Below are 9,839 nucleotides of genomic sequence, written 5' to 3'. Positions count from 1 at the left end.
ATATATATATATATATATATATATATAAAAGAAATCTGTACTATTGTAGACTTTTCAAATGTAATCTAAGAAAGTGGGTTATCAGTGAAACACCAAGTCTTTATTTACAGTGAGAATCTAAACCTCACACTCATTTTCACATCACCTAATGTTAAAATTCAGGCGTTTGGATAAACTGGTAACTTAATGTTCCAGGGATTTAATTACCACTCTTTTGTAATCAGAACTAAAATGAGTAGAAGGCTGCAGCTCTGAACTTCAAGAAATGTCATTCTCTGCAACACAGTCAATAAAAAGAAAATATATGGCATCCACTCAAATGTTGTGGTCCATCCCACAGCTGAACTTGCAAGTCTGCTATTGCTAACAATTTTCGTTCAAACCTCAGATTTTCCCTTGGCTATTATCAAACCCCACAGCCCCTTGTTACTATGTTTTAACTTTGCTCTGTCTATAATTTCAATCTAAACGTGTGTGGTACTAAATTAAAGGAGCTGGCACTGTTGGAAACTACATTTCTGTTTTTCCTACATCAGCAGAAAGTCTGGTCTGAACTAGACTAAATTGTCCTTGTTGGTTTAAGCTTTGTCCTAGGGCCTTGCTAGAAAGCAGTGACAAAGGGTCTCCCATTCCCCAAGCAAGAAGAAAGACAATGGTTCTAGAGCTTGGATAATGGGTTCTCTGACATTCTTTTCCTTTCCTTGGGATACCAGAGATACTCTTCTCTGGAGCTCTTTGAGGTCACAACACTGTAGATTTAAGATCAAAATCAGTTGAGGGTTGATCAGTGCCCCAGTCTGAGCCTTCCATCTCTTGCTGACCATCCAGATATCCTCAAGACAAAGCATAAAAAAACACACAGTCCAGGTTGGTCCCATCCACAGCTGGTGTGGGGAAACCCAGGAGCTATTAGGGACAGAGAATCAGGGAGCAGCACATAGGAGTCAGTCCTCCATTGTCATGTTTGCCTCTACAAGTATAGGGTTTCCCTTCCCTGCAGAGGTCAAGAAGAAGACAGCAAGGAGCCACAGTGCTAAGTTGCTGTGCTCCCAAAGAGAATATATGGCCACACACTGGGTGCATCTACACAAGATGCTATACTGCACAGTAGACTAATCTAGTGTGCTGTAAAGTGTCACTGTTTACACGTGCGGAGCATTTATTGCGCAGTAAATTGGCTGTAAATACAGATACTAGATTAAATGTGCAGAAGGTCAGCATCTAGACGTGCCGTACTGCATAGTACTGCACTGGAAGAAAATGTGCTCCCTGTCAGCCTAGGCAGCAGGGGACCACAGGGGGCATGGGGCTCTCTGTCCCCTGTCCTGGTGCTGCTCAGCTCCCCCAGAAGCTGGGAGCCAATCAGCACTGGGACTGGGGAACTTTGCCCCCCCCCGTTCTGGCTCCTGGTTCCCAGCACAGAGCTGGGAGCTCTGGAGAATGAGCAGAAGCTGGGAACCCAGCCCTTGCTCACTCTCTGGAGCAGCTCTGTGCCACGTGGAGCTGGAAACTCCAGCCCCCACTCACTCTCCAGAGTTCCCAGCTTCACACCACACAGAGCTGCTCTGGGAGCAGGTGAGGGCTGGGAACCCAAGCAGGGCAGTTATTGGTGAGCCCTGTTCCCCCCTGCTCAGCAAGGCGCTGGCTGGAAACTGTCCTACAAGTGGGGCAGCTGGCAGCGAGCACCCTGTTGATCAGGGGGGTACAGGGCTCGCTAGAGGCTGCCCCGCTTGCAAGACAGACAGTTCCTGGCCAGGCCCCTGCAGAGTGGGGGTCGGGGGGGTCCACCTGACAGGGGCTCACCAACAGCTGCCCCACGCCTGGGACAGCTCCTGGTGAACCCCCTGTCAGGCAGGAAAGCCCCGCCCAGCAGAAGGCTCGCTGGCAGCTGTATCCCCCGATGTGCCTGGGGCCAGGACAGCTCTGCCAAATGCAGCATTAGCTGTCTCCCAGCCCCATACAGATCAAGTCCCGTCTCACTGTGCACAGGGCCGGAAGACAGCTGTTGCAGCTGGCAGAGCTCTCTTGGCCTCATGTACATCAGGACCAGCTCTGTGCCCCTTGCCATCCCCAGGTTAGCACCCAGGGGAGCCTGGAGCGCCTCCTGGCTGCTGCAGGGGGCAGGCCAGAGTGGGAGCAAATCTGCTCCCAACAGGGTGTACTTGTAGATATATTCCCAGGGAAGGCTTACTGTGCAGTATTTTACTATGCAGTAAGCCTAAAGTTCATTAATAGCACATGTGGATGTGCCCACTATGTCTTGGGAAAGGAGTTCTTTGGTTCCTTTACCCACTGCTGTGGCTTTCTTTGTGAGAAGGAAGGATCCAGCCCTAGATTCTCATTTCCCTGCAGGTAGGAACAGAGAAATGATTTAGCTTACTTTTTCCTGTCAATCTCTTGATTAAGTGTTTGTCTACATTGCTGTGACAGCAGCTCATGCAGATTTTCTCAATCTAGCTTGCAACTAGCTAGCTCAGGTACCGCTCTCTGAGTAGTCACGGCTAGTTTAACACTAGTTTAGCTATCTCTGCACGAGCTGGAGTTTTAGCACCAACTGCTGAATTAATATTCCCTGAAAAACAAAGTCTCAACTTCAGTATGGTCTGTTCTCACTCCACCAAAGGAAGGGTTAATAATTTCTCTCTTTATATCTGGTCCCCTGCTAGTAACACCTAGCTGCATGCTGCCCCCATCCAGCAGTAGAAATAAGGGACGGCCAGTTAGCAAGCTTTGTACAAACAAAATGTTGGCTTGGTTAGTGCCAGCTCTTACCACCTTGATGCAGTATTTGATTTTCCATGCTCTTAATCTTATGAACTAAAATGAGACTGATAGAAGTTTGCATAACATTATGTATCTGTCCATACGGAAGACAAACAAACCTGACCTTGAACCCAGCAGAGTTTTCCGAGGACGTGTCGATGCCTTCAGGAGTCTTTCCACTGAGCCCATGCTTTCTCTCCTGGGTGTGCTCCTGCGTTTTGAATTGAATAGTCATTGGCTAAGAGGTGTAAACAGAATTGGGCACCAGGACTGGAGCCCAGGACCCCCTCCCTCCCTGGGCTACAGTAACACTCGTTCTTGCTGTTCCCTCTCTGCTTTCATTCTGCATATCAGCCAGCTCCAACAGGATGAACAGAGGCAGTGAGTGCCTTTAAATCCGACCAGCTCCGAGCCTGTTAGTGAGGGCTCTCTCCTGGAAGGTAGGTGATGTGGCTTTGAAGCCCTGCAGGCTGAGAAGGAAATTAAGCCAGACTTCCCTCCTCCTGTTATACAGTGCTCTACCCACTGAGCTGTTCTGCAGGAGAGGCACTACCATTAGGCACGGTTTTTGATTCAAAGTGGCCATGGGTGCCAAACTCAGTTGGCAGTCATTCAAGGTTAGTCATGCTTGGTTCATGCCTACTCGACCCCTCAGGGGAATTAGGCACTGCGTTGTCTCATTTTGAATCCCAAATGGCACTAGGTGGGTATAGGCACCTAACTGCTTGGCTCAGCCAAGATGGGGGCAGTCTGAAGCATGCATAGCCATTGAATGTTAGGTGCCTAAGCCAGTACATGCCAGAAGACGGGGCCCTGAGGGTTGGTAGAAGCATAGAAGACTCTTTTGTAGATTGCTGACTTGGAAGTAAGCTCCTGAAATGCAACTTAGTCACCAGGCACCCAAGTCCTTTTGTGTTTGTTTCCATTAGAGATTAAGGGGAGGGATTCAACAGACAGAGATGGCAAGACAATTGAAGTTTCAAGCTGCTATACAGCTTTGTGTGTTCTCCCCAGCTAGCAGCTCCCCTGTATTTCGTAGGTGGTGGTTTTCACACAGGTTTTAAAATAGCCAGTGACAGTCCAGGCTCTACACACAGCAAAGCCACTGGCCTCTTGGGGCAAGGTGGGCCCAGATCCCAAGCAAGCTGTGCATCTCATGGGCTATGCTGGTCTCCAGCAGGACCAGAGGGAAATTCCCAGCCAAACCACCTCCTCTCTCCAAAGGCATGTCAAAGAGCTTTATTTTATTATGCTCCCTGCTCCTAGTCACCGCACCCGCCCAGCCCTGCGGATCACAAGGCCAGCTCCAGCTGGTGCATTTGCATTCTGCCCCTATTACCAGTTTGGCTTTCAGCTGCTTAGACTTGATTACTTTAAACCCCAGATATCTGATTATCAGGAGCCCAGCCAGCATCCTTGGGGATCCCCACCAGCATCACCCAGGGATAATTTCCCTGACATTTATGCATAGAAACATCATGGAAACAACAAAGCAACACCGTGAGGGAGGCAGTCTCCATTCCCCACTGCTGCAGCCCCAGAAACCGGCAAAACTTTCCAACTTTGACTTCATGCCTATCTGGCTGCTGTAATGAAGAGGGGAGCTCTGTGCTGGCAGGAGCCTGCCAACCAGCAGAACGCAGCATTAACTAGCAGGGGAGTGCACCCTGGCAGAGAAGGATGCTTCTGGAAGCACAGACTGAAAAAAGCTTAGAGCTGTATTCCAGCCACTCCAGCATTTGTGCAGTGCTGTCACAAACTGGCGTGTTTTGCTTTCAGCGGATGTGTAGCAAGGCAAGGCAGTTCAGTGCAGCCCTTCCTAGCTGGGCTTGGCGCTGGCTTTTAGGGTCCCTATTGTGTCTTCCATCTTCCTCCTTCCCTCCCCCAGCAGGATGAAGAAGCCTCCAGCTGGCCTAGGAGGCTTATCAGCTCTGTCTGTCTGGGTGTTAACAGTCTATTTGCATAAGTACCTGTCACTATCACATGCCATGTTTCCTTTGTGACTCACTGGATGTGTTTGCTTTTTCTTCACTGGGGTGGCTTCAGGCACTCAGCCCTCCCCAGGGATCTGATACCAAGGCAGAAGCCACCCCCCTGGGGCAGGAAATGATGATATATTCACAGTGATTGGGGTACCCATTCCCTCTGAGGTCACTTTCTTCTCCTGTGTACACCCCAGGGGACCCTCTTGGAAATTAAATGTTTAACTCGTGGGATCTTATTTACTCCTGGTTGGAGAGATAAAATTAAATCTCCCTGCCTTACTTCAGCAGCTACCACTGTCAGTGCCCAGAGGCTGAGGACTGTGAGGCCTCATCTGGGAAGGGAAGGCAAGCTTTTGGGGTACAGCTGAGAGGACTACCTAGTGTACATGACTGCATGATGCATGATTTATGATACGTGATGTACCTTTTTCTCTCCCAAAATAACAGCAATCCCAGTCTGAAGTCAGCAAGGAGTCCCAAAGTCCCTTCTGATTCTGGACCACAGAACAGAGTACTGATCATCAGACTATCATGACTTGTTGTATTATAGGCACCGCAGTTACAGTTCGCTTTTCACTGGTGATGACCATGGAGTCACCTCCCAAAGTAAGAGCTAAACTGTCTTGTCATTACGTCTGAAAGGTTTTTTTTCCTTCATAAGAAGAAAGTCATTAACATTAAACTTTACCTACCAGGCACAATTCATTTGAAAGTTATAACCATCATAAAACGTGTATGTACTGCATATTCCATGTGTTAAAACTCTGACATGTAAGAATTACCTCATTGATGGTTGTCCATCTTTTGTGGAACACACCAGACGACTTCTGAAATGTATATAGCCATACTTTGGGTGTTCCTTTGATGAATGAGTGGGGTAGTATGAATATTGTTACAGTGGTCTATCAACTTAAAGTAAGTTTTAGTTTAATCCTTGACACAACCTTTGTCATGGAACAATATTCTGCCCTTGCAGGCAGGGAGATGTTCTATTAGGCCCTTACCATTTCCTACTGCTGTGATAGGTTACAAATATTGGTTACAACCTTGAAGTCCTCACTTAGACAAATGCATGGGCTTCAGATTAGCATCAGTGAGGGAGCCTGTCACTTTAAGAACTCAGTACTATTTAAGTAATTGATGCTCAACCTCTTGGCCCGAGGGGCCAGATGAGTGGTACAGGGACAGTTCACAGGCTGGATCCCATATGGGGTTGGCACATGGGGTCGGGCCTCTTGCACTCAGATCCAGATTTACACTGCCTGGATTGGGCCCTGTGCGCCCAGATCGTGCCTTGGGTCCCCTGGATTGGGTCCCACATGCCCATCCTGATCAGGCCCCACACCATTCAGATTGGGCCCCAGGCTGCTCTAGCCCACATGCCCAATCTAGTATTCAGGGCCACACTATTCACATGCAGGGCTCCCCATGCTTCCAGAAATTTGGCAGCAGAGGAGTGGCAATTAATGCTGCCACCACTCCCTTGCAGCCAAATTTTCAGACCTGGTGGGAGCCCTGTGGGCCAGATGACAGCTCCGCAGCCCAGGTGTGGCCCGGGGCCCAAAGGTTGAGCACCGCTGATTTAAGCAAAGATCTTAGAATTTGGCTTGATCAATCACTCAGCTAGGGTGTCTGTCTGTCTCTCCAACTGTCCACCCATTCGTTTCTAATCTGCCCATCACCACGCTGTCTAGACTCCAGTTCTTCAGAATAGCTACTTTTTTCATGAGGCCAAAACATTATGACCAGTACAGCTCGTCTTGATAAGAAATCTTTTGAGTAATGGAGTGTATTTATTATAACAGTAACAGAATTTGGAGAAGAAGGACATTTGAGGAGGAAAAAGGAGTTAAATTTTTTCCATGTTTAGTAAAGGTTTCTGACAGTAATATACAGGAGTGTTAGAAGAGCAGATTTTGGATGGAGGGATGAGTTGATAATGGAAAGACGGTTATATAAGTCACTGCTGTAAATCTAGTAGTTGATACTATCAAAATCAGTTAATCAGACAGTGCAGAGAAGGATTTAGAGTAAATAGAGGAGTTGGTGATTGCAAGAAGGGAGAAACAAGCAAGTAAGTGATGCCAGAGGAGTTGCCAAAGAACTAGGAGGAGAAGAACCAGGGCAGGACATTTTCATGAAAACCAAAGGTGTGCAAACTTTGTTAGGAAGAGCAAGATGAAGATGCAGCTATGACCCTGAGAAGTGTCTGTGAACAGTTTGCCCCTGGTAAGAGAAGTGTCATTGAAGTGGACAAAGTGGAAGCTCAATTGGAGGTATTGGAAGATGGAGTTCATGGAGAGGAGCTTAAGCTCTTGTCAATGCATCAGTGATCCTAAATATGAAGAAGAGAAAAGAGGTCAGTTCCCAACAGGGCTTGATTCATGCATAGGCAAACTAGGCACATGCCTAGGACCCTAAGTGACTTCACATATTATCATTATTGAATGAAAAAATGTAATATAAACATACAGTATTAAGTAGGGGGCCATGAGTTTGTTTGCCTAGGGCCCACTAAAGGGTTAATCTGGCCCTGATTCCCGGGGAAGTTGAGGGGATTCAAAATAAGGATGGTGAGACCAGTGCACTTGTACACTAAGGAGACAGCACCGGGAGAAAGAGAGAGATGGTGGAGAGTAAGAAATCAGTCTTAGAAGTTCTGGATTCATGTGCCTTAGGATGCTCAGTACCATGCCCAAAGTGATGCATCCTCCTGTGTAGGATTCAAGATTCATATTAAAGGAGAAATGCTCTTAGAAATGTCTTTTCTTCCCATTACATATGCACTCATGTTCTGTTAAACACTAATTTGTTACACAGAACTCCTTGTTTTTAAATTCTGTGCAGTGTATATTTTACTGTACAAACAGTTCAGTACCTGTTGAGCTAAGGCTCAGCTCATCTTAAGCTGTGGGTATTTTTGGCAGAAATTGATCAGGAAATTAACTTAAAACAGAGAAATGGGACCTGTTCTTTTTTGTTCATTGCCATGAATGCAAGGAAGATAAAACAACCGTGAATTTCATTCACACCTTTTAAAAACACATCTGAAAATGTTAGTTTGCTCTACCATAAGGTCAAATTTTGTACAACTGACTAGAAAATTATAACTTCTTTAGAACAATCCAGAGCAAATTAAGTAAAGTCAATTAATTATTCCAAATTCCTACTGTGACTAAGATTCAATTTTAACCCTTAGTCTTTATTTAGCCCTGTCCTGAAGTGTTGTTCATTGTTAAACACCTTCTGAATTTCACACCAGGGATGACTGCATCTCAGTGATGAGGGACAGGGCACTATTCCCTTCTTCATTATGTGCTGTGGATTCTGCTGCATTTGACTGGCAGACTTTCATTGATATCAGTGGGAAATACATAAGTAACATATGAAACTGTACTGTAGGAAAAAATCAAGTGTAAATCAGATAGATCATCATGCTCACATAATATGCAACTCATTCAGTAACGTGTTTTATGACCCCATGGAGTAAATTACAGTATAGACCCAATTCTAATAAGCAAACAATAAATTCTGTTCCTGTTGACTTCAATAGGAGACCAAAAATTTATATCCACTGTCTCTCTACATATAACAAATAAATGTTAAAAACATAGAGCTGATTCTCTAGTCTGTATGGCTGCTTTGATTTGCATAAGCATAAATAATGATGCCCAGTAGGGAATTGGTCCATTCCTCATTGAAATCAATGGGAGTCGCAGGGAATTCTGTACTTTTGAAAGTCAGGTTATGCATTTATGTGACTAAGTATGGATTTTAGGTCCAGCATTCAGCTACACATTTTAAGAAACTGGCCAAGGTGTATACTGCATCCAGTATGTGCTAGTCTTAAGACTGCAAATTGTTTTGAAGTATATACAGCATAGATCTGTAAATCCTGCTGACCCTCCAAAAAGTTCTTTGTTTCCCTCTTTATAGCTCCATTCCTCAAACCTGTTTTGAACTGACCAGCACCTTCCTGCCTTCAACCCTTGCTACCTTGCTGCCCTGGAGTCCAACAGCCAGCAGCAGTCCCGATCTGATGGCACCCTACACTAAGCATACTGCTTGGCAGTGGCCTGGAAATGATGGGCAAGCATGGACTCCCATTGGGTTATAACCAGATTCTTGAGCCAGCCCATCTCATTTCATTCATGTCCAAAATTTGTTATAATGAAAATAAAGTCACTGGAATGACTTCTGGATGAGATAATGGTTTTCCACTTTGAAAATGAACTCTCCGCTTCCACATTTATTTTCTATAAACGCCTTGGCATTTATATTGCAACAGGAGACTACTGAAGTGACATTATCTGATAAATATCATGTTATACAGCTGCAATTTACAATGCATATATTTTTAACGGTGCTTCTAAGCTAAATTAAATGCTTCTAAAAGATGGTACTTACGGAAAACAAACGTTTGTTCTAGCATATTTGTTTTTTCAGGGTACACTGTTTTTTTAAAGCAGATACCATCTTTATCCTGTCAGGCAGTAAATTATGTGCTTGCACTTCCGTAAACTTTCCCCTGGGGAACTTAGTCAATGAAATGGAAATGTCTTTTTTTTACACCCTCGAACTCCAGAGAAATATAATGAAATTGGCCAACTTAGTTATTTACTGAGTATCTAGAGGGAATCCATATAAAATGTGAAATTTATGCAGTTTTAATGCATGTATTGTTTAGCATATGTATCTCTCACTCAAATGACAGTGGATTGTAACTCAGCTCTTTAATCTTTAACAGAAGTGGGAGAGTAACTGTGCATTCTGTACAAATATTGGGCATTGTTGGACCAAGCAGTTAGAAACAACTTCTGCCACTGGCACTGTGCTGCTAACCTCCCACAGGAAGTGGTATCACTTATGGGAGAGATAAACTTGCCAGCCTCCTCTGAAGCTGCAACCGCCCAGGAACTGAAGGGAACTGCTTTTGCAAAATAAGTGGCACTATTGGAGTGAATGAAGGGACATTTCCAGAGGAGCTGAGGCTCACAATATCTGATGTTGGCAAGACGGAAGAAATTACCTTCCCTTTAGCCCTATGTTCTCAGGATCAGATACATTTTTGTCTTGGTTAATTTTTTTACT

General features: G+C 45.2%; 1 long non-coding RNA gene across 1 annotated transcript; it reads left to right on the top strand.

The window, feature by feature from the left end:
* Positions 1-2,979: 2,979 nt before the first annotated feature.
* LOC112549155 lies at positions 2,980-9,128 on the top strand. Its single transcript, XR_003092493.1, has 3 exons — positions 2,980-3,203; positions 5,196-5,354; positions 8,685-9,128. It is a non-coding gene; the product is annotated as an uncharacterized LOC112549155 (long non-coding RNA).
* The last annotated feature ends 711 nt before the right edge of the window (positions 9,129-9,839 follow it).

The sequence above is a fragment of the Alligator sinensis genome, unplaced genomic scaffold (genome assembly GCF_000455745.1).
Source record: "Alligator sinensis unplaced genomic scaffold, ASM45574v1 scaffold111_1, whole genome shotgun sequence".
Lineage (NCBI taxonomy): Eukaryota > Metazoa > Chordata > Crocodylia > Alligatoridae > Alligator > Alligator sinensis.
The sequence above is the reverse complement of the archived record's forward strand: the minus strand, read 5'-3'. Positions and strand labels throughout refer to the sequence as shown.